This window comes from Anas platyrhynchos, chromosome 13 (assembly GCF_047663525.1).
Source record: "Anas platyrhynchos isolate ZD024472 breed Pekin duck chromosome 13, IASCAAS_PekinDuck_T2T, whole genome shotgun sequence".
Classification (NCBI taxonomy): Eukaryota; Metazoa; Chordata; class Aves; order Anseriformes; family Anatidae; genus Anas; species Anas platyrhynchos.
Genome location: NC_092599.1, coordinates 19,244,399 through 19,270,770, shown reverse-complemented (window position 1 = coordinate 19,270,770; position 26,372 = coordinate 19,244,399). Strand labels below are relative to the sequence as shown.

At 37.1% G+C, this 26,372-nt stretch overlaps 1 long non-coding RNA gene across 1 annotated transcript; it reads right to left on the bottom strand.

Moving 5' to 3' along the window:
* Window positions 1-372: 372 nt before the first annotated feature.
* On the bottom strand, window positions 373-26,109 carry LOC140003609 (uncharacterized). Its single transcript, XR_011812553.1, has 3 exons — window positions 26,090-26,109; window positions 13,862-14,003; window positions 373-1,800 (listed from the first exon to the last, which is right to left on the bottom strand). It is a non-coding gene; the product is annotated as an uncharacterized lncRNA (long non-coding RNA).
* Window positions 26,110-26,372: the final 263 nt, after the last annotated feature.

The window sequence follows — 26,372 nt, the reverse complement described above, 5'->3', positions numbered from 1 at the left end:
TTGAAACCATGTTCAGGTATTCTAAATTCAATTTAAATTCAGAAACCAGCACAGTATATCAGAAGGACTCACTAAGTGCACAGCACCATCTTCATGCATACATTGTTCATAGGACACCCCCATTTTACTGCTCATTTTACCAATAACTTTATTTTCATTTTTCTGGTTGAAAGAATGGGTGGTAAATGAGTTGAAGTGCACTTGAGATAAAAGATCTCTATTTGGGTGGTTTAAATATTTCATTAAAGAAAAAAGTTACTTCAGAACAAGAATTACAACACTTCTTTGCTGAAATATTTAACAATTTTGATGTAAAATCATAAATTGCTTTCAATAACTCAAAACTATCAAAATCTAGTATTGGTCTTTGTGTTGAAGCATCCCTTAGGGATTCAGTTGGTGCTGTTCACAGTAGAACTTCAGCTTTGTTACTTCTTACGTCTGATTACAGTCTGCAAAACTGAACCGTTTTCAACACCAAAGAGGAGGAAGATAATGGTATAATCAGGAAGTGGATATGCTTACATACATAGCCACAGAGCAAAAGAGATCCATAAAGATCTAGATTGGCATAAGATAGCAACTTGTCTGAGATGCTAGATGTGAAACAATAAAGTCTGCACTACAGAGAACAATCAGGATGTCTCAGGTGATAGAGGGAGAACAACAGAAGGTAGCTTCTCTGCTCTTTTGGGGTCACATACAGTAACTCAGAGATCAGTCTTCCATAGGGAGGGGATACTTCATTATGCAATAATTTCATATAAGCACATCATAGAGTAATATTCAAATTGCACAAGCTGGACCTGAAGTGGTTCTGCATTCTGTATTTATTGAAAAAGTGATATAGAAGCAGCATAGAGAATATAATTACCTTCCCCCATTCCCATGCTGTAATCTCTCTTTTATAGCAGTTTCAATGTAGATCCACAGATAAAACACAAATGAGAATTCTTCATATTCGTCTTATCATCAGTCTAAATCCTTGCACTAATGATGAGCATGGAGCATTTTTATAGCAAGCTGTGGTGTTTGTTTACCTTTGCATGACACATTACAGCACAGTCTCCAAGAAATATAACAAGGTCACTCGTTTGCTGGTATTCTCTGTAGTTGTTTGGCGCTGAGATATGGACATGTGAAGAGATGCATCTTTCAGCATCAGCAGATTTAGAGAATACATACTCTGCTTTGAAATATAGGAAAATTGATCCTGCAGGGCTGTTTACTTCATCAACACACCTTTAAGTGCTATCAGGGCACCTGCATGTTGCGTAATTGCTATTTCTCTCCCAACCAAATGTTAGTGAAATTTGTAGTAGGCAAAGCTATAATCATAGGGAGTGCTACAGCCAATTTTCACAGTTCATATTTAAAGAGAAAACCACTAGTTATGAAGATCTACTCTGGAGTCTATCTGCTCTCTTCCTTTATTACACGCTCTCTGCAAGAAAAGTAGCTCATTTGAGTACATACATGTATGTTCAGCTGGTACATACATAAAGTTTCCTTTGTGTTAAACTTTCATACAAGCTCTCAGATAGAAATAAATATATATACACATTTTATATATATATAATACACACACAGAAATATTCAACATTTCCTGGTATTTTGTGGAAGTTCTTTTTTGGAAAAGTGCCATTTCTCCTGATGAAGGCAGCTTAGAGTTGAGTTTGTGACTGTGCAGTTAAGTCAGTGACCAGGCAATAAAGTCATGACCAGTCATCAATGGCATCAAGCAAAGGTTAAAGAACAGGTCAGCCCTCATTAGCTCAGTGTCAGAAGATTGCAGATTACCTGAATTGAATCAAAGCAGCAGTAGGTCAACACACAATATCACCAGAGAGAAAGCACTTCCAAGAAGTTGCACATTTAATAAAGACATAAAAAAAGAAAAAAGTAACAGTTTGGAGACTGCTCTACATCCACGATCACAGATTTTAAAACAGTTTTAAAAGAGAATTAAGCATCACTACCCCATTTACTGGTAAGCAAATCTATAAAGCACAGACCCATGGAAAGATTTATCTGTAGTTACCTTACTACTAGTTCATGATAGATTTTGAAACAGCACTGGGTCTTCAACCTCACAGTTTAACATTCAACACCACAATGACACTGTGTCACTCGATACAGTCACTGAACATAGGTATTCAATAGGTGTTAATGTAGTTTTAATCTTCCTGAGCTCTTAAAATGATTTTTTCTTACATGATTCATTAACATTATTTGAATTCTACATCCACACCTCCAAAGTAAAAACATAATAGGACAGTCTACTTCTTGACCTTAATGAAGATAATCCTCTACTTCTTGTGATCTACAAAGAGATCCTTCTCATTGCCACAAGTTATGACCTTCTTTTCTCAAAGCAGGAAAGCTAACTTAGCAGCAGGCACTACTAGGATTGTTTTCTTTGCACAAAATGATGCATTTTCACAGCAGGATTAGGCGTTGAGATTAACAGACAAAATCTGAACTCTTTCCTCTTTCAGCCTGCCTATCCCCTCTCAGACTTTTTTTTTTTGTCTTTATGTCATATTTTGTACTATCTATACATAATTAGAAATAGTAGAGCTAATCTAAGATAAATGTAAAGAGATTTCATCAAGAATTTCTCATATGTTCTGCAAAGAACTATGTGAGCCTTAAAAATTCTTTTAGGAGACTTCTTCCCTTTCTTGCTTTTTGACTTATATTAATACAACTTCCTTGACCACACTTTGCCTAACTGTTCTTTTTAAAGCCCACTACTATAGACTTTAGCATGCAGCTGTCATCTCCAAAAAAGGCACTGATCTTCACCTGTGGATAAGCTTATGCTGCACTTTCCATGCCCATAAGGTGGAGGCTTTAAAAACAAACAAAAGAAGTCAGAATATAAATTTAGACCAAAAATAAAAGTCTATTTTTGGGTCTAATAATTTTTCCTTTCACCACTTTCTCCTATTCCTTATGAAGTTATTTGAAAACAGTACAAGAAAATCCCATCAAATTTTGAAGATGACATAAACCAACACAACTCCTCCAGTTGCCACATACGAGGTCAAATGTTATGACCTAGCTGATCAGTCTCAGAGTTTGTCTTTGGGTGCATCTTCAACTGAACATTACAAGGTGCCGCCTAACAAAATAATGAGCCACGGCTTAACTCCTTCCATAATACGGTGGTGAAAGCATACAACTGTCAGAAAGTATATATGGATGAATAAGATGCTTAAGGGTATGCAACAGTAAATAGATATTTCTCACGTGACTGATCAGAGTGAAAACAATATTTCCAGGTTATTACATAGCCTGCAGCCATGAAATTGAACAGTAATTGTTTGAACTAGATTCAGCAATACCTACCACAATCCAGTAATGAAAAAAGACCTGTAGTGTCTTGCATTTTTGGATTAAGATCGTTGAATACATTGTATTTTTAGAACAGCAATAAGGACCTTCTACATTGCTCATGAAATATGTGCCAGAAGTTAACCAGGTAGAACAACTAGTCTGACTAGTAAAAAATTACAACATGAGAAAAGTTGGAGCAAATTATACTTCTCTGTGGTACTATATAGAAATCTGCAGTCAAATTAAAGCCTATCCTGAGTCAATAGAGGATTTGTGCAGGTTTCACTGGATTGCACTCAAATCTGTTTTCAGGCCTGTTAGGAATCCTTAAAAATTAACCTCTCTTCACAGAAATGACTTTTATCTGGCATTGTTTTCCACTGAAAGTCACTTTAAAATAAGTTTTTCACAAGTTCACGTATTGTATAAAAGAACCAGATTAAAAAAGAGTACAGACACCTACTTGGGAAGTTTTAGGAATGACTATAGGAAGTCCGTACGACCTTAAAGATCTACTGAAGTGGTATGCAAAGGCTAATAAACTTCTTCAGGAGTAACTGATGCAGAACAACACCTGATGCAGTCACTGGCTTCACAATCTGCTATTAACACCAAAGCACAAAAACTAAGCATGAGTGCCAATACACATCAGCTTTGTTATTTAGAAAAAAATAGAACATACATTTATCATGGGCAGCACTGACACATCAAAGCACAGATAATATACCGTGGTAGGGCTACCAAACTTAATTGCTTCTTGGTTGTTTAACATCAATATTGTAAAAAAGTTGCATGCAGACCCGTTGGTTCAAAGAAGAGGACAAAGCTTATTACATCAAAGAAGAGGCTGCTGGATCACAGAAAAGACAGCAAGCAGGCAAAAGTTGGGTGTTTTTTTTTTTTTTTTTTTTTTTTTTTTTTAAATAAGGAACAAGGCACAGCTATTTCATTTGCTGCCTTGCCTGCTCTCAATAGTAAATAATACCTTAAAGAAAGGTGGGAGCCAAGAAAAGGCACAGTACAGGGAAGGAAACTCAAACTGTCCTTAAGAAGAAAAAGCACAGGAGCAGGATAAAAAGATCTGAGATACCCTCTAATGCTATGAAATTGCTTAATCCTAACAGTCACCTTTGCATGGGCAAAGAACTACACTTTACAGAAGAGAAAAACAAAGAAACAAAGCCAACTAAATAGAAATCCCCAAATACACACAGGACATACACAGATTTATAACTCCCAGACACTAAGAACAGTACATATACAGAAACCAGGAAAAAGAGGCATCATTATCCAGGAAGAGACCTTCAAAACAACAGATAAAATCTCAAAAAAGCCAGATCTCATTGAAAATTAACTCTTTTCTGACTATATCAGTTCAGAAGCTATGCAGGTCTCCATAACCACAAAGCAAAGAAGCAAAGAACAGCACTTCAGTCTTCATGTGAGCTATTTCCAAGCATCATTACATGGCAAAAGACTACAAGCATAAGAAAAGGCTCATCACAGAGACCTCTCTCCCTTCACACACAGAGTGAAATGACTTAACCACAACCATTAGCTGACCATGACTCTCACAATTATTGGTTTTCCTTTTAAAGGACGAGAGTTGTATGTTGCATAATCTGAGCTTTCAATGTAACCAGAGCAGAGAGCTTTTCAAAACTACAGATACCTAGCAAAACTGAAGAAAAACAACAACAACAAAAACTATAATACTGAATAATCCAATACCTCCGCTTTATTATCACTCTCAACAGGCTGAGGTATAAGAGTTCAGATTTAGTTAACCGTTGACTTTAACCACAGGTATGGGTAAATAAGGATGGACTAGACTGCAGGATTTGGCAACTATTTCTAACTCAAAAGAGTATCTGACAGTCAAACCTTTTCTCTGAAAGGCAGGGCTCAGACAGAAAACAACCTGTAGGACATTGTTTGTTCCACCACCACCAAAATGAAGTCTGGTTATTCACCACAGGAAGACATCAGCTGCTGTGTTGAGCCTGCCCCAAGCACTGGAGATACTTGCCCAACCCTGAAAACCCTCATTTTGAAACACAGCTGAGGCAGTGAAGAAGTACTGATTTCCACCTGCACCCAGCAGCACCTGTGCCAAAAATCCACCAAATCCCCATGGCCTCAGGCCTCTTCAGATGTGTTATTTACATCCTCTTGGCTTTCATTTAAGGAGGCAGACAGAAATGTTTTCTCATAATTGCAAAAAATAAGTAAAACAATTGAAAGGAGAACAAAAAAATGTGATACACAGAGAAATAGTTTTCTCTGCCTATATAATTTCCAGTGGCTTCATTACAGTCAACCTTCACTTGAAATGAGAGCTTCAGGTTTCTCATGATAAATATTAAAAAATATTTTGTTTTAAAACTGATGCTTAGCTCAAGACTACTCACTATTGGCTTCAAAGCCCTACAAGATTTCTTGCATACTATATTTTCGTGATAAAAAAAGACCATGTGTTACATGAGCATATTGAAAATTGTTTTTCATTATTGTGTTTTTCTAGATCAGTCTAGAATCTGAATTTAGATTAATCTGAATTTAGATTGATAAAATTGTGGCATCTGTAAATGTACCAGATCTGATATTAACAGTGAATGCTTTGCATTTGAGTGAGACTATTATTTTTGGAAAAGGCAGGAATTAATACGCATGGTGTTTTCAAACAAAAAAAAAAAGATGCTTTCAAATCTGTAATTTTACTGTCACTTGCATATAACCCATAGCAGGGCATAAACCACAGAATAAAATACAACAAGGGACAAAGGTGAGCTGATGATAAGAGAATACAGAATGTAACTGGACACTCTCCTTCCTTACACGATACTGCACCTGAACAGTATTGTGTCATGTAGTATTCTTACACAATACAATGCAGAACTGCACCTGAGTCAGAACACCACGATTAGGATGTCTGATAATTAATCATGGCACTTGAAATATATTTTTGGCTCTTGATTACATGTTACTTAGTGATTCAGTAATATGTTTTTGGAAAAATCCATTAATAACTGTATTTATTATTAATTTATTTTCAATGGCCAAGGGACATTTTACAAACTAGGTAACCTCTCCAAATTTGCTTATAAACACCTTGTAAGTGCCCCAGAATGATCTTTTTTATTCTACTGAAGAGCTGCCTTACTCTTTTCACTTGCTGATGGCTCATTTCCCAGCAAGTTTCTTATTGACAACTCCTGAACTGGGGTACAGCAGAAGAATGGCAAAGGTCTCTAGCTATTTAGTCAAAGGTACAAATCCAGCTTTGCAAGAAACTTGTGCTGAAAGTCATACTCAGGCAACACAACTGTACATGAGCATAGAAGTATTTGGTCATGTATGCCAGTTTGCCAGATATACCCATTGTTGCATTAGTTCCTTGTATTAAAAGATAAATATTCTGGTGGACAGCCTAGGTATTTGACCCTAATAAGCATCATCTCTCTGACTTTAACAATGCAAGGTCAACATTTCAAATACTAAAACTCTAGTAAATTTTGTAGCACAAACAGAAGTCTTTGGAATCTTCAAAGTGAAAATGCTTATGTGTTTGTTTTGTTTGTTTTTGGAAACAGAGCAAAATAAGTATATAAAGCATTGAATATGATGCAAAATATGTACTTTGGGCATTTTTTTTTACCAAAAAAAAAAAAAGAAAAAAGAAAAATGTGCCACCCAGAACACATACAGGACAGATGGATATCTTCTTAAGCATGGGAGATGGACTACAAGTCTTCAGCATATATATTTTCCCCCTACATTAATGGTGATTAGTACTTTTGTGGTAGTATTTTCCTAATGCTTTCCAAGTTCTTTAGCTCATAAAGAGATTGGAGAATAGAGAGTAAGAAAACCTTAGCAAGTAGTAGCTTGAAATTGGCCTCATCAATCTCTTTGCCAGCAACAATGCCAGGAGAAGCAGGACTTGTAGAGCACCAGGGAGAACAAGTGAAGCCAGAATGTCACTACAGTTCTTTGTATACAATTAGCTACAGAAACTGGCGTCTAAAGTCAACCTCCTACAAAAATCCTAGGATTTGACGTTTGACTATGTGAATTACAAGAGCAGGAAGAATAAAAGAACACTTGTATTTTCTATTCGCAGGAGCTGGATTTAGTCAGCTCTATTTACAGAAAAATTGATGGAAAACACTAAGTTGGAATGTCATTTCTGAACTCAGTGCTCTGCTGTGAGAATCTCATTGAGGGTAACCATGTTTTTTTCTTCCTTTTTTCCAATTTCATTAGCTATCTCTTAATTGCAAGCACTGAGCCAAATTTATGAGGCTGAACAAAGCTGTGCTGTTTGCATCAGTGCTTAAGAGTAAGTACTCACCTCAGAGCTCACATAATAGTAATAACATTTGCTAAGAGATCTCAAAGGGAAAACACCCTCTTGATTGCAATGGGGGCTGTGGGGAAGCTGATGGGCAGATGAAGAAGGCTGAGAAGGAAACACATTGAAGATGATATGGCTGTGAAAAAAAGTTCCCATTCCTTTAGCACATTCGGATTTGCAATCATATCTCACTCTATTTGTAGGAAGCTAAAGAGCTACACACCCTGTTATAAATATGGACATGAAACTCCCAGCGACATTTTACCAGAAGACATTTCTCAATAGAAACAAGAGTCTTTCCTAAAGAGGAGGGAAGCTGGAATTTAGTACTAAAGGACAGCTGCAGAAACAGGGCTAGAGAGTATGGAGAGGTGGGCTATCATGCAACTCAATTGAACTTCTCTCTTCAGGAGAGTAATTCCTAGCATTCTGATTCCTTAATCTGCTAAACCAGTTCTGTTATCAAGGAAGAAAAATATATATCAACTTCTTTTTTCTTGTGTTTGTTCTGGCTCTTGCACTTCCATGCCAGTGCCTGTCTCTGTGTTAAACACGCTGCTCCTCCCTGCCCAGCAATGCTCTTTGTTACCACCTTTTCAGTTGCTGTTGATACTTGTGCTAATAATACTCGTGCTCATGTGATCATACTCTAAACAAAGCAAACGCAATGCTCCTACCTAGTTTTTAAACAGACAACCTCCTACCCTGGGTCTGGGAACATGCAGGTTGCCAAAAGCATCATCCCAGTGGCAGCGGAAGGGAAGCACCCTGGAGGTGCCCTGGTGTCCCGGGGGAGGGGGCAAAGCCAGCTGTGGCAGCGCCTTGCCACAGACAGGTCTGGGTAACCACAGGGCCCTGCTGGCCTTACACACAGAACTGCCTCCCACTGCTGGGGACATTTTCTATCCTAAAGTAGGAAGTATGTAAATGGAATAAAACATGGGGTGGGATCCAGCTGGCTTGCATTCACTCGCAGCTGTGTTACTGGCTGGGCACATGCCTTAGAGAAAAGTTTGCTGCCACACAGCTTCTCCTCCATCCGAAACCTGAGTAGAGTGATATTTCCCTGTTTGTAGCTGAGGGGAGAGGCGTCATTTCATAATTTGCACTGGAATTTTCACATTAGAAGGCCTATGAGTTTATCAGCTGCAATATTACCCTCCTATCTGGTTGTGAGAGGAGATAGGGATAAGTCAAAAAAACAGTGTTAATCAAATGTTAATCTTACTGCTAATTATATTAACTGCCTACATTCGGGATTTCTGTATATGTTTCTTTTACTTTCCTCTGCTAAATGGGAGTAAAATGTACAAAAGGGCAGGTATTTCCTCCTTTCTGGTCCTACTCCACCTATTTATTGGGCCATACTACATGCCTGGGAGTTTCATAATGGGAATTGGAAATGGAATTAAAGAAAAGGAAATTGCTACAAATGAAGCAATTTCCTGGGTGTAAACAGTGCTTGTAATTTTGAAGAACATATTTAACATGAAAACATATTTTGTTCTGTCAAGCAAGTGGGATGATTTGTTGTTAGATCCTATTTAGCTGAGAACACTAACAAATAACCTCATTATGACTGCTGATGACAGAAAAGACGAAGGGCTGGACACTGAAGTCCTAATTTGGGCAAAACTCCAGAACTTCAATGATACTTTTGTCTAAATAATCACATTAGAATCTGGTCTTGGCAGGTTCCTAACTTAATGGATAACAATGCGCCCTGGACTATGTTTTAAAAAATCCAGTAAAATGCTTTAAAAAAAATAAAAGCCACAGAAACCAACCAACCAACACAACAAACTACCAACCCACAAGCTGAGATTCTGAGAGCCAAATCCCATTGACTTCCAACAAGCATAAAACCGAATGCTGTGGGTTTACACAACCATTAAGACACCTCAGTGACTATGCTAGGTGTTTCCTAGTATCTCAGGTGACTTCAACAGGCACTGTTCACCTGCCTCATCCACCTTCTGTGAAGGTTGCACTCTTACTGAATCATCTGTTAAGTGGCAGCACCTTTCTGCATCCATGCCCTTCAAGAGCTCCTATTTCCATGGGAGCTTCAGAAAGCACTAAGGAATGCTGCCTGCTGGTGAGCAGGCCACATGTGCCATTCACGGTCTCTAGTTACCAAACCTCTTTGAAAATCCATTCCCAAATTCTTCTGGGAATAAAAATTTTGGCTTCTACTCAGTTAATCTTCTTTAATACTTCTCACATTTACTTCAGAATTTAGGGATGAACATTGAGAATTGGTCTTCATTGCTGAGGGTGGCTTAGAACACAAAAGATTCAGCTAATTTGTCAAATCTAAAAGAGGTTGATTGAGTTTTCTGGATGAACCACTACTTCCTGGTCATCCTAGTGTGAGAAACTAAGTGTGAGATTTTTCTAGGGTTAGTAACCCTACTGACCAGCTAACAGACAGATGCGTTGGTAGCTACATTAGCTTTAATGTTTAGGACTAATTTCAGTCTTCTGAAAAGTCCACTGAAGTTAGTTGGCTGCCATGAAGAATGAATTTGGTGTTGTTTGCTTTTTGCATGTTCTACTATCAAAAAGGAGCATTACTTCTGCAACCATTTTCTCCCGGCAATACATGTACATTCTTTTTTTGGAAACCTCTTTGAAGACTTTGGATCAGATTTAAAGGTATTAAATTCCATTTTGGCCTTCCCTCTTCCAGACCATGTGGTCTGATGAATATGTACACCATGCAGGAATAAAACATCAATGTCAAAAAACATCAGAGAACATATCTGCTGCAATGTGTGAAATGAGATTCACCACCACAGACTGATGTATCACTGAGGTGTAACTTTTGGTTAGTTGTTTATCATAGCAGCAAAACTAAGTTATACTTCAGCAATTCTGGATGTACTAGAGCTACGAAAATCATTCATCCAAGAATAACCAACTTCTGGAAATCATTCACTGCTGCTATAACTAAGCACAATGCACCAGCAATTACTTTTGCATCGTTGCTTTCAAATTTCACAATGCTGACAGCAGTGGGGGGTGGTAACCATTTGTTAAACTGGGTTTTATATGTAATAAGAGATCACCTGGAGGAGGAATATTACTGGAATTTATGTTTCAGGTCATATCTGGGAATTTACATTTCAATTGTAGAATGTCTCCACTTGGCTTTCACAACTAATGATGTCATAGATCAAAGATACTGGGTATCTTATAAAGCCCTGCTGGAGACATACAGTGAATAATTCAACATTTGCAGACCAGTTCCTATTCTCATTTGTACATGGATTAATAAATCGTGATTTTATTGAATTCAAAAGGAGACTTTATTCTGGTGTAAGGGCTACCAGAATAAGAGAAATAGACGGCACCCATAGGTTACTGGGTGGGTGTCAGGTCCATATTCAGCCCACCTGACTTAAATGAAATACCTAAAAGCCATCTTCTATGGTCCATGAAGGGAGAGGCAATTCGAGAAGGAAAAGGATGGCAATTTACACAGAATACTAAGTAAAGCAGCTAAGCTCGTAGTGAAATCATCACAGTGAAATATATGATGATAGATCAGATGAATTCATTGGGTACACAGGAAAAGCAATGAAAACATAGATCTGAACAGTAATGAAGTGCCTGTATCTGGATGAAGTACAGATGAGAGCACTATTTATTTATTTATTTATTTTCCTTTTTCATGAACATTTTGCAATAGCAAGAGGAAACAAGTCTGGTAGTATTTTGTAATAGGGTTCTATATACTTCTTGAAAATAAATAAATAAATAAATAAATCTGTGAAGAAGTAGATATTAAAGGCTCAGCTGCAATCTCATAAAATTTGCAGTTGGATTGTACCAAGTGTGGCAATTTGGCACTCTCCAAAGAGTGTACACAAACTGCATGCCTGGGTGCACTTGTCAGTCTTTACTGCCAAATCTATGAACCACTGCATTCCACTACATTTGGCTTCCATCCCATAGGGAAGTTTCCAGTGATGCCCTTTGCATGCTTTCCCAGTCAGATTTGCCTTATGAATTTACTGAAAAGAAACAAAACAGCCAGCAGAACAATTCAATGAAAACCCTCTCTAGCAGAGAGGTTCATTTTGTTTACTGATAGGTCTAAGTGGAAGGTTATCTCCAAATATCAGAAATCTAATTACACATTTTGTATAAATCTAAAACAACTTTTGATTGCATTGGAAAAAAAAAAAAAAAAGAGGGAGAGACTCATATGTGACTCCTCTTGTTGACATGGACATAGTCATGTGCAAACACTAAATAATTTCATCAGTCCAGCCATGGTTTGTGTACATTTTGCAGTGAAAATTTTGCACCACTGAAACCTGTATAAACAACCAAAAGACAATGCTACAATTTGGACAACAGAAGAAATCAAACTGTGGCATGATAGGCCCAAATACCTTAACTACTTATTTTCTATTGTAAAATTGGAAGTTTCTTGTAATTAGGTTTACACAAGTTATATAAAGGCAGACTTTACAGATTTTTAACACAACAAATTGTAATGTATTTATAATTTCTATAATTATTATTTTTTACTAAATAAAAATGTGGAAGCAAATGAGTAAAAATATCACATAGCAATATTATCTATTCAAACGTTGGAGTACATCTTCAATATTTGGATTTCTGGCTCCAGTGCAATCAGTAAAATAAAATGGAATTAGTAAAATAAAATAAAATAAAATAAAATAACCAAGCTGTTCATAAAAATAAACAAACATGATATAAAACCACCTTCTACTCAGCAGGCTGAAAAAGTACATGGTTATTCTTCCAGCCTCAGAAGATTTGTGGCTCAAGGTTTTACAAGCTCAGATTCAAATACAGATCAACTGCTTGAGAAGCAGCTTTGCTCATAGCTCATTCTGACTACTGAGCTGACTCATCTTGTCCTGACTCACCTTACCCTGGAAGGCTGATCTACAAAAGGCACTTGTCAGGCCTATTTCTGGAAAAGTTCTCTCTCCAGTTTCTTACAGTCCTCACTCACATTGCATCAATGAAATAGTGGATTCAAGGGAATTGCCAGCTGTAACTTAGAATTTCAGGACATCTTAGGCCAGTTATTGCACAAGATGTTGTGAAAGAAGTTAAAAATCATTTCTGTTTCTATGACCATATGACTCTTCCCTGTGAATGCTCTCCTAGATTTCTTTTGGTCTTCGTATGAAATGCATTTTTCAAATATTTGATGGTATAACTCATCAGTTCCTCTGCCAATTTATATCTGCCCAAATGCTAACCCCTCCACCACCGCATTCAGGGCTCTCCTCTCTGCCTTCCTTTCTGCTCATCTTCCCTCTAATCTAACATTTCCCCTAATGTTGCCTTCTCCCTGTAGCTTTTCTTTTCCTGTCTCCTCCTCCTTGTCTTTACATTTTCTGTCCTTCTACTTATCCTAGAGACAACCTCCCCAGTTTCAAACTATTCACATCTTTCCTTCAAACACCCTTCTTTCCTGAAGTTATCTGAGACCACTTTATTGCAACTCCTGCAACCTCATCCAAGTGATTCTGGCACTCTGTCTGCTGTTCTGTATGTGACTTTACAAGTGCCCTGTCCCTTTCCCATAGGAAATTCCTCAGCAGTCTTGGTATCTCTTTATATTGCTGTGCAGGAGCTATTTCATTGACACTGCACAACTGAATAACACATCCGATAAGTTAATAGAAAAACCTCAAATTACTACAGACCATTCAGTAAAAGCAATAAATAAGGAACAATAAATACTATTATCATTCACAGTTAGAATATATACGCTATCCTTGAGTCCAACAGTTCAAAAGAGAGCTAAAAACTACATCAGTAGGCTGTTTTGATTGGAATAATTAGTTTTATACAAGAACATTGATCAAAGGCATTGGTAGCAAGTTTAGTGAAGTGTTTATCATGTACAAAGACCTTGGAAAATTGCTCAGACCTGAACTCAGCTCAGCCAGAATCAGGTAAACCATAAATAATCAGGATTAAAGATGAACTGTCAGATCTGAACAAAGGAATTCCACAGACAGGAAAGCATGGCTACAGTCTCAGCAGCACTGGAGGTTTTTTTTTTTTTTTTTTTTTTTTAGCTAGGACCCTTGCAGAACTTCAGAACTTCAGCATGCCAAACAGTGGCACAACTGTGTATCGTATGGGTTCTGAACAGCCACTTACCTCTTTGGCTGAAGCTTCTAACAGATGTGTTGCAGAAAATGAAGTGGGTAGGGCTCCTCACTTCATATAGCAATACAAGTTTTTTTTTTAAGGGAAGGAGAGCAGGTCACTCAAGTGAAAGCTGTCCAATGCCACACGGAGCCTACAATGACAGAAAAGCAGACTTTTTTAATATCACCATTTTTTAAAAAATTCTTTGTTTTTAAAGATAATGAAATATCAGAGTTATGGGGTAAAGCTCATAATATTTTGTTGTGAACAGAGAATTCAGACTTTCTGGAAGAAGGCTTTCTGCTCTTACTGCTGAAGCATGCAACAAGGTCGCATCTAGTGCTTAGGGCTGCCCAACCACCTTACTGCAGATAGTGAAGTTTAGTAAATAGTTGTCTTCTGTAATTTTTGTATATTTACACTGGATAATAAAAGGTCAATCTAAACTAAGTGAATACATTAATATTTCTCCTATGAAATCTCCTACATTTGTGAAAAATCTATCACAATATGCCTCTCTGTTCTGAATTACTAGCAAAAGATTCACTGATATGGCTTCTGATACTGGTTCGTGCTATGCAAATATGTTTGGTAAGGAAGTAGATGGAAAGCACTGATTCATTTAGGTGAGCAAGGGTCAGAGTACAGTCATTTCTGACCCTCACTGATCAGACTGAGTGTAAAGAGACTGCAACCCCCTGCCAAACTTTTAAGTCACTCTGAACCATACTGCACATTTTTAACCCTGTAGAATAGTTTACTTAAATGTAACAGCTTATAGTCCATATTTCTTGTACTCCTAATTAAATCATGATAACTACTTTTTCAAGTCTGTAAGACACATTTTTCCGATCTAAACTAAATCAAAATTTCAAGTAATTCAACACACACCTGCTGAACTCATCATAAATACATTAATCCCTCAATTCTTTTTCTGGGGAGAGGGAGACACACATGATAACATTAAAAATGTTCTGTACAAAATGTTTGTTCTAGTGACTAGTATCAAGAAAAGCAAATTAAAGGAGGACAAACTAGATGCTATATGAATTAGTTGTTAGGCTCTAGGAACAGTTAAAAGTAACTGCTACCATCTTTCCCTTTCCAGGAATGGAGCAAATACCAGCATTAGTCTTCTTGCTCTTTTCACACCACCATCAACATATTAGCTAGCATTTGTCACTATGAAAAAGTTACACATTTTTTCATTCCTTCTTGAAGTTCAAATTCAAGACAAAACTCAAAGGAACTGAATTTGACCTTGAACCGATTCCAAAAATTTGGCTTGTGCACTCCCAGTTGAAAGAAAAATCAGGGATCCTGGCTCAGGGGTGAAATGGAAGCCTTGTTTGAACTATAAAATTAGTGCAGTTTGAGAAAAATGATTGTATAGCATAGGAACATAAATTAAAGGTAAATCATGAAAACAATGAAGTTTTTTTTTCTTAAATAAAATCACTTTCCGTTAAAAGTCAATTATTTTGCTAGAAGGTCAAATATATTTTCAGTAATAACATTGTTCACCAGTAGACCATGAAGACCTGTACATGTCTAAAATATGTAGATCTTTTAATACGTGCAACAGAAGCTGAATGTTGGAACTGTGTCAAACAGTGTCTGCAAAATTACAATGCAAGTCGGACCACATGAAGTAATCAAAGTCTCAGTTTATTAAAATGTGTTATTTATGACTTACAGAAAATATTTCTTGTCTGTGAAAGAGAAATGAGTTAAGAATTAACCCTTTTTAATATTATTTTTTTTCATTAAACTTACGAATACAGAATTTTGTTCATGAAGCAGACAAAACAGAGATGCCAAGTCTCCCACATTGTCATCAGCTGGATTCATTCTCTAGCTAATAAATGTTCTAGTTCACATAATCTTTTTACAGAATCATAATGTCTTGCCCTGCTGGCTAGGGTTGCTGACATCCTCTCTGTAAAGATTACCTCGGCTGCTGGCACTGTATGACGCTGTACCATAACTACAACTAAGCAAACAGTGATTTGAAGGGTTGCTTTAAAATGGTTAATGGTTGTCCTAGACCAATACTTGTCAAGATCTGTTGTCAAAAAGCAAGATAAAATATGTGGGGTCCTTCTGGATCAATATAGTCAGCATGAACATCTCTTTCTTCATTAAAAAAAAAATCTTGGATAACTTTTTTTTTTAATGATTATTTTTAGGGTCTGTTCTTTCTGTTCACAATTATATCTTAGACAAAAAAATTAAGGACCAGTGTAACACCCCTCAGCCTTGATGTCCCTTATATCTGTACAGATACAAAAATATAGTAATTTTTAAATTGTATAGTAATTTTTAAATTGTATAGTAATTTTTAAATTGTATCCGACATGAAAAACTCATGTCCAAAGTTTGTCCTCACAAACACATGACAGTAAGCTGTTATGTCGTTATTCTTCCAACCTGAAGGCAGAACTGGGCTTTCTAGATATACACCTTAGACATCTATGGCTGTGTGATTAATACAGACAGGAGAAATTGAGCAAAAAGTCAGTCACTGCTTGATATGCCTCTGGTGTGATGGACTCTAATCCTACAGGGGGCCTCAGGACACGTAATTACTGCATGGCACTGATGCCTGACTCAGGGAAGTCCTGCTCTGCTCATACCTGGACACACTCCTACCATCATTATTTCAGTTCTGCTATATAACAATTTTCAAGAATGACTTAGATGTTGATGTAAAATGTTGATATTTTATATGCATGTAGAACTTGTTGTGCTTTTGGGGCAATTTTATGCTTTGTCTCTTGTCAACCTCAGCTTTACAACAAAAGTTGTAAGAAATGTATTTTCACATAAAAAGAAACTTAGAAAAGTCATATTTTGATTTGAATATAATTTACAGTGAAAGTCATTTCAGTCAATGATTTCCTTGCAGTTTCCTAGTAGGGACTGCTTGGTTCAATATCTCATGGTGAGGTCAGGTGACCACCAGGTGACAAGTGACATAATATGACAAGCAAGACCCAAGTCTGTCCAGAAAAAAATGCAAAAGAAGCGAGATATCCACTCAAGTAACTAATATACTGCATCCACAGGAATAATCCTTAATATATAACAAATGTAGAAGTACTAACTTGGTATGTTCCAATAAAGTGACAGTTCTAAATATTTCTTCTGTTCTTGCCCATGTTAACTATTAAGTATTAGAAAAGGGAAAGGCTAGTTTCAAGCAAAGGGAAAAAAAGACACACTGATAACCTTTACTAGTCCTTGCACAGCAGCGTTGATCTGTCAGCACCAATGGTATGAATGAACAAGAGTCTTAGCCCCTGGCCACAGTTGTATATAATTTTAAAAAGTCTCTCAGGTCAGATGTCTTATACACTAGTGTGGTTATATTAAAGGGTGACATAAAATATACAGTTAGTCGAAGAAATAGCCTTGTTATAGTGATGTATTTATTTATTTTTGTTAGAATACCGGAAGATACTTTTAACAATTATTTGTATTGAATATATATTCTTTTGAGTTTTAGGTGTGTGTGTGTGTGTGTTTTTCTCTTTCCCAAAGTCACAATATTGAAATCATAGTGTGTTTAACACTTTCAAAATGCTTTTAAGTCTGAATATTTCAGACCTGAAGTAAGTCTTCCCTAAGGGATTTAATGTATTTAATTATCTCTGAAGTTTTATCCATCATAATAGTTAAGTGAAATCATTGCTCTTGTATAGAACAAAGAGAAGCCAAACATATAAATCAATATTTGATTTTTTAAAGTTATTTACTGGAGCAACACATGACAGGCACTGAAACAGTAAAAGAGTTCCTAATAATTATTGTTGCAAAAAAAAGAACAAAAGAATATTTTAAAACAATAACAGTCAAGGCTAATTCCTCCAGAGAGACAGAAATATACTCAGCAGTGTGGTGGGAGAGAGAAAGGTGAACAATGGTGACTTTTAATGACTCTTGCATTAACTCCAACCACAGGGTCAGGTAGGACTTGAAAGATTGTAGTTATATACAAGTGATCTCAATGTTGCCCAAGCCACAAAAGATTTCATAAGAACCCAGAGCAGCTGGAGCATTCCGTGATTATCATTCCACTGGAAGTTTCATTCTCATCATTTTCTCTGCAGTCACATTCTAACACAATCTCTGGAGTTTTGAAAAGTCATGGGCAGATCAATCATTTTCCATTTCCACTCCTTTTTCAACCAGTCACTGCCTTCCATCAGCAAGATGCACAAAACTATAGATCCTGATGTAATCAGTCTGAAACTACGTTTAGAATCAATTGTCGCCTTTTAGCAAAGGTGTGATTTTTTAATGATTTTCCCCTACAAATACGGGATTAATAGCTGTAGGGAAAGAACAAATTTCCAGTCCTTTTCCAGAACTTAAATGGGGCATAGAATCAGGCCCTTGCGAGCCCGAGTCTTATGCTCTCTCACTCTTGCTCCAATACTCTGATCTCTCTCAAAGTCAAGATCCCAGCCCAGGTTCCCATATTTTCTAATTTTCTTTTTCTTTCTTTCTTTCTTTTTTTTACAAGTCATACTTGTCACCATCCTGCAAAATGTATATATATCCAGTCTCATCCTGCATAGACTCAATTGCTTGAATATCAGGAGTCTTGCAGCCTTTACCTGAGATCTGTGTGGACAATTGCCTCTACTTCAAAAGGCAAATACCCCAGCTGCACCCTGCTTCCCCTCTCCCCTGATAAATGACCTATGTATCCCAATATTTCTCTCCACCTTATGAGACTTCTTGTGACCCCCTGACCTCTATATGGCCTGATGTAGCCTGTCACCTCCTGACACATCAGATAAGATCAAATGAGAGAGGGCTGGGGAGTGCTAAGCTGGAATTTGCTATCTGTAATTTGGCCACCTCTGCCTCACATACATTAAGTGTGTAAGGATAGCTTGATTCAGCCAGTTGGATTCCAATTTAACAAAAACATTGTATCACAATCTTGTTAAGCTGTAAACTACTAAAATCACATTTCTATAACATTTGAATCTGAATTGTGAGCTGGGTATTTAGGGTATTACACTGAGGTTGTAGAACATGTCAATTTACCTACTACATATGCTCCTAAACTTTGTTTTACATCACATATATTTCCTATCGTATTACTAGATATGCCATCTACTAGGAATATAATTTGAATCATTTCCCAAGCAGGCATAAGAAACTGGGTTAATTCTCAAGTACATTAATCAATGCTTTGCCTCTTGGCTTTAATTCCTCGTTCCCCCCCCCACTGAGTGGTGGTGCTTGGAGCGAGCTGTCACTGGCTGCCAGCTGTATTGCCATTGAAGCTGAGAGCTGGAGAAGCATCTGGAAAAGGCACTATTATATCAGCATTACAGCGCTGACATGCCATTATTGGGGTCAATCATGGCATAAAAGTGGAGTAACAAATTAGAGATTGAGGATCTGAATTCTGCCTAAATTTCATATCCCTCCTGCAGTACCTGTAACTGATGCATTTTCCCTCCAGGATCTGAGATGCTCAAAGATAAAGAGGGCCACACCCTGCCCAGAATGAGAAAGGCAACGCCACCCCTCTGATAAGCAAATTCAAAGCACTTCCTTGGATTTATCAACACTCAAAGTTTCCTGGCACATGTAGTTTTTGCCCATGTAGGGTATGACCTGGACCTCATCTCCTGTTCCACTGCAGAAGGTACAAGGGCAAATCTGTTATCCCCCAAATACAGTACGGAGAAATTTAATAGATATTAGCAGTCATTATTTCATTCTGCTGGATATTATTATTGCCAGCAACCATGGAACAGAAGCTTTTTAAAAGGATATCCATAAGGAATATCAATTAAAAAAAAAAAAAAAAGAGAGAGAGAGAGAGAAAGAGAGAGAGAGGCATATGGAGGAGAAAGACTTGACAAAGACTTCCCAGAGGGAACTAGGGCTCCTTGGGGAATAGGATCCAGGAGTCCGTGTCACAAACCACTGTTAGATGTCATGTATTTTGTGAATAACATGGTCAATAACAAAGGGTAAACAACCTACTTTGGGTATGCAATGGGAAACATACTGATAACCCTTCTTGTTATTTACTATGAAGATACAGCAAAGAACCATGAAACTATACCACTTATTGCAGGATCAGTTCCAGACAAAAGCTGGAAGAAGTAGAAACATAAGCACAAACTTACCAAGAAAGAGGATGCTACGTACATTTACCACCAACACCTGGAGATACATACAACTGAGGTAAAATAAATTATCCTAACCAGATTGTTAGAAAGCGAGTTACTGGGCTGTTTCTTTTTTTGTTGTTGTTTGTTTGTTTGTTTTTTGTTTGTTTGTTTTGTTTAAAGGCAACCCTGCAGCAATTAGATACCAATCACATCATGACCACAAATTTATAAACAGGAAAGGAGCTACAGTCCAACATATGCACCCAGGTTTCTTTAATCCTTTTTCCTTTCAGGCAAATTCCAGACTATTCCCACCTGCCTGCTGTACCCTTGCTGATCAATTATCTTGTTGAACTGGAAGTGAACCTGCTGCAAAGGGTTAAGGTGGCTGCGCTGTCACAGAGTCAGCTGCATGGAAAACAAACTGGATGAGATCTTCCAGAAAAGATAAAGCAGTAATAATAATACAAACGCCCAGTTTAGAAGACTTCTAACATGGACTGCTTCTTTCTTATTAATGAAACAGATCATAATATATTGAAGTGTAAAAACTACCATGATTTTAAAAAGGATCGAGGCCTTACTTCTGTGAGATTACTACTTTAACAAGCCCCAAATGTATCCAGAATGGTGCCATGAGCACAACATCTTTCTGATGTGCCAGCTTATTTATTTAGCATGTAGGGGAAGACAATCGCCAACTTGCAAAAAACGTGCCCATTCGTTGGACAGCGTAGTAAGAGCCCTAAAGTCTGAAACTCCTTCAGTTTATAGACTCAGAAGGGATACTGAAGGCAACAGGAGAGGAGAAGTTTCCCAAGCTACATTTTGGCTGTCCCCAAGAACTGTGTGGCACACACACCTTGGAAAGCATTCTCTACTTGGCTGCGTTGTTCAGTGTTACTGAAGGGGCCATTTATAGATGTCCTAGCAAGGGCTATGCTAGGACGTCTGCAATCTGCAAACAGTATCTGGAACGGCCTGCCTTACAGAAGTCACTAAACATCCTTTAAAATGTATTTTTTTTTCTGTTATTACCAACCTGGACTAATTTTGTACAGAGTGTCTATTTTTATGTATGACTCATTCTTCTGTAAAAGCATGGAATAAACAGGTTAGGACAGTGCATAATTGATATTGTTCAAAGTTTTGCGTGCTGTATTCAGACTCTCTCCTCTGATTTAAATTTAACAGTCTGTTTACAGTCTGCCCTCCCCTCCTGTCTCCCCCCCCCCCTTTTTTTTTTGGTAAGGTTTTCCAGAAAAAGGGTTAGATTATATTTTTGCCGCAGCACTTGGTTTTCAAGAATTTTGTCACTGGAATCTGTGAGGATTATCTTGATCTGGAAAAGATTCCCCCTTCCTTCATTCATACCTCGGGCACGTACTAACAAGTCACGGTATTTAATGAATGTCAGAGAACAAATCTCAGCAGCATGCTGATAGAGTACTGACATACAGTGGTGACACGTGTTATCTTCTGGGCCAGACTGATGTGGCATATGATTATGCATGCCATCCCGTACCAACTCAACTTAAACTGAAGACAATGGCAACAGAAAATGTTAACACTCATGATCTCATGAGAAAATGAACCTGCCATTTCACAACAAAGCAAAGCACTAACAAGTATTTGCACTGTTCTAGCTATAAACCTAAAAATTCTTTTCAACAGATATGATTAATTTGCTGCTTTTGCAGTATTGCCAGCCTCTAACTCTTTCAAAAGGCATGAGTCAAGCCCCAAAAGCTCAGAGAGTCTTAAATGGGGTCTCTCTCTGTATGTAAGTATGTCTATCTATACAAACACAGATTATTTGATATCCCCTTCGGAATATCAAATCAAGGATTCATTTTAAAACTTTCAAACTTTTTGCTTGAAACTAAGGGAACGTAGGTACCTATTTTTAAAAAGCAGATGAAATTATGATATGAAAGATTACGTTCAAATAATGGACCAATGGAGATCATCGTGAATTTTGTAAAACACGTAAGTTTCTTTAATTTTCTTCACTGATGTCAAAGGTTAGGATAACCAGTTTGCTCTGATGAACAATTTGCTTACTGGGGAGTCTAAATACTGTTCTAATAACAAGGCACTCGATTATCTTCATTATTAAGTTAGTAAGTAAATTAAAGGACTGCGAAAGCTCAGAAAGTGAGTTTGGATTTTTCTACATAACATGCTCAAGAACACCTTCCCCTCAACAAAGCAGTAATTACACTGGAAACTTTCCAAAGAAAGACCCTCCAGAGATAAAGAATACTTCCTCATTTTAGCTAAGACAACATACAGTACTGGAATTGTTTTCTAAAGAAACACTTCCGATTTTAAAGGTGTTCTGGAAACCAACATATCAATGACCAAAACAGCTCGTGTAATCCTAAATTATAACCCGAATACTTCCGAATTTGAGGTAAGGTCTTTCCTGATTTTAATCAAGTCCCAGGTGATCTTGGGCAGACAGCATTTGAGATGGCCATGCACCAGTTTCTGAAGTGTTTGCACAGATAGGCCTATCATTGTGCACTTCATTTGAATTGGCTTTGTTTTTTCTTTTTTTCTCTCTCTCTTTTTTTTTTTTTTTTTCCAAAAAAGTACATTACCATTATTCAGTGGGTTATTGCATCATCAATTAGAGATACTTGAAATATTAGAGATACTAGAAATGTTTGCAGGTAATAGTGGCTACAATCTCCAGTCTAACTGTGTCAAGCAGTCAAAGTACTGTTCTATTTGTGCTGAAAGGGAGATAGAGAAGTCAAGTGATTGTCCAGGAGACTTTACTCATCCTCTAAGCTCTACAAAAGGCAAAGGTAGAACTAGAAGTTGACACCTCCATTTTCTAAGGCTTTAGTGCTCTTCCCAGTGAAACTGAACTCCTAGAAAAAACACGGGGAGGTTGTATTACTTAACTATCAGTATTGAATATACTTTTTACACTTGGTCAGGTGCAATAAATGCCTTATCAATTCTCTGTTTCAGGAGTAAATGGTGTTAATTCTGTATAGGTGCTAATACTGCTCATGGAGTTTAAACTTTGAGCATGGCTTAACTTTGTTTCCCATTTTGAGCTAGCCAACAGATACCCTCAGTTTTAAGGTGCTGAGTGCTCTTGTGTTTCCCTAATTTGATATAGCCTTCCTTTTCAATGGGAGCTGAGGGTACACAACACCTTTCCTAATTCATTTGGCGTCTTACAAAATCAAGAAGATATCGTGCTGATCCATGAAGTTCTGCACAGCAGCAAACAGTTATGACTGTTCTGTAATAGGTGCTGTTTAGCAATACATATTGATACTAACACTCTTTGAAAAGTAATTCAGATACTGTTTTGCCTTCTCTTTTTCTTCCATGTGTATCTTTAACTTGTTTCATTTTTCTTAGGGCCGGAGACCTTTCATTTACGGTTCCACATTTGCACAGGAGACACAGGGATTTCCTACACCTATTGTGCATAATAGAGATTCCAGCACTAGGGCATGCAACTCCCACACTACTACTATATTTGTCTAAAACAAGCACAGGCAGATCAGAGAGAAAACAAACTGTGATAATAGAACATTATGAATGTGCAATATAGCTTCCAAGTATTTGGAAACTACTCTCCTACAGCAACTCAACTACCAAGCCAGGATGTTGCTTTTTGGACTTGTGGGACTGTTTGTCCACATCAAACTCTGCAGTGTCATATAAATCCAAATAAAGGTAAACAAAAAAAATCAAACAGTTGACCCAGTTAGAAAAATTCCAAACAGGAACACTATGTGTCCCTGTGTTGCACAGACAAATTAGAGAAGATCTTTCACTAAAAAAGACAAGAAATAGGTGAAACAAATGCTCATAGATTTACTAGATAACATTTGGGTATAAGAAGTATTCCCCTGGTACACTAATTCTACATACAAATTTCCCTTTTTCATTAAACCATCACAAGACTGCCATCAGTCTATTATAACCCTCATTCACTACAGTATAGGATACGGGATGCACTATTGATACAGAAAATAGACTAAAATAATGGACTCTGTGCCCTGTAGAGAGTCAATTATTCTCTTAATTTTGCCTTGATTGCAATGGACTGATGAATTTGCTTACATTATTGTGTTTGCTTATAGAAATCACTATATTTATACATGAAGAAGGCACACAGGAGATTTCCCCTAAATGTAGAAAATAGATTCATAACTCAGCAGTGCAAGCTAGCTTTCCAAATACTGACCCATATATGAAGAAGGAAATGTCAAACTGAAATTGTCATTCTACGAAATTCATTCAATTGCCTGGGTGCAGTCAAGATGTGATTTATGGTATTTTCATAGATTTTGATTTATCAGAATAGGTGAAATACGGAAGTAAATGCATGAGCAGCAGACCTAATGAAGTTTGAATAGCCCCTGATTTCTTGTTTACAGTTGGACTTTCCCTGGTCTCAGAATACAAAATTGTTTTCCTGTAGCTAGGGCATTCACAACATTTTTCAACTGTTTCTCCAAAAATGTTCAGCTTCTGCTGTTGCCTTTTCCTGTACTGGTAAAGTCTCTCTTACATTTAGCCATCTGTTTTCATGGAACAGAAATTCCTCCATCATTCCTGAAGGACCTTGGAAAATATTGCCAATTGCCAAATGTAGCTAGAAATAAGTTTAGTATTGGAGACTCGAGGGGGAATCTCACTAGATCCTCAGAAAATGAGCTAAAAAGATAAATGTCGAGGAAATTAGAAAAACGACAAGTCTTTTTTCAGCTATTTAACCTAACAGTCTATATAGAATTTATTAGCTTACTCTGTTTTCAAAACTGAGCATACGCTGTTGTAATCATCAAGTAAAAACAGGGTTTAGGTATGCAAGATAAGTTTGTGGATAATGTGAAAGAAAAAACATTCAGGCGTACTATACCTTGAGTATTTACATTCCTGTTTTTATAATTATCTTAATTAAAGAGTAATTATTTCACTTACAGATAGGCTTATCTCTAACATGAAACTACCTGTCTACCATCAAAAAAATTTGAAAAGCATCAAAATTGCATTTTTTACTGTCTTTAATGGCTGTTCTGTACTTTAAATGCTGTCTTCACTGCAAGGAAAATGTATTGTTATACTCAATTGGTATTCATAGGTCATAAAAAGCAGTCGGTTTTCTAATAAGGGAAGCAGGATATCCAGAAGCATAGAATTAGCTAGCTAACAAAAATATGCTTTCAATTATATATTCAAATATATATTTTATATAAAAATATATTTTTATGTGAAATATTAGACAAAAATATTAACTGTTAACAGAAGGCTAGCTATGAAAATTTTGGCCTAGCTAACAGTAAAATGAGGACTCACTTTCTAAAATACATGACCTTTCTTCTTCTGAATGTTTTTCTCCATTGCTGCACTGTGCCTGGGGAGATCCCTGAGCTAGTCCAGGCCTGAGGCCTCCACCTGGTAGACATAGGAACATGGAGCCAGGTGCAAACAGGATTGCTGCTTCTGCAGCTGATTTGGGTTATCAAGCAAGCTTGTTATCAACTTATCTTTTTGACTGGCATATGTTCTCCAAATTCACTTTACAGCATGGAATCAGATCGCTTAAGACTCTTTAGAAAAGCTGTTCTGCTACAAAGGGGTGCTTCTATTTGTATGGAAACAAAACCAGACAACTGAAATATAGGATATGTGTAGGATATATATTTTCACTGGGAATGACCTGTCTTCCAGCCACTTGACACCTGAACTGCACTAAGCCCTTGATCAAAGTAGAAGTGGGAAAGCAAAATAGTGAATCAACTTCATGGAAGCTGCTGGGTTACTATTCAGGATGGAGAATTGGCTGAACAGTGGGTGGGATTTTAAAATAGGTCAGTTCAAAAACTTAACTCACATATTTTAAATACCATTTAGTACATAAATTAGGCAAGGTCTTAAAAAACTGTCAGAAGAAACAGTAAGACTTAAATACTACTTACTGGGACCAATAGAAGTACTCACCAATAGGAACACAATAGGAACATCTTTGTCTCTAGTATATGCACTGTTTAAATATATTGGTTAAAATCCACTTATTTTCCCAGTCTATACGTCTTCCCCACCTCCCCACCTTTTTTTTTTTTTTTTTTTTTTTTATGAAGGTAAATATTGCACTCATTTTTATCCAAGTGCTTTACTTCCTAGCTGAGCCTGAGCTTGTTTCTCTTTCAATCAAAATTATATGGGAGCAAGAACAGGAGCTGACTTTTGAGTAAAACAGCACTGTGCTCACTGACTCCAGGTGTTTTATTGCTGCTGAGAGGGTGAGGAGGCACTGTGTATTAATATCAACAGATCTCTGCTCACTGTTTATGACGTATGTCCACTGGCATCTACTGTGTTATGCATCATGA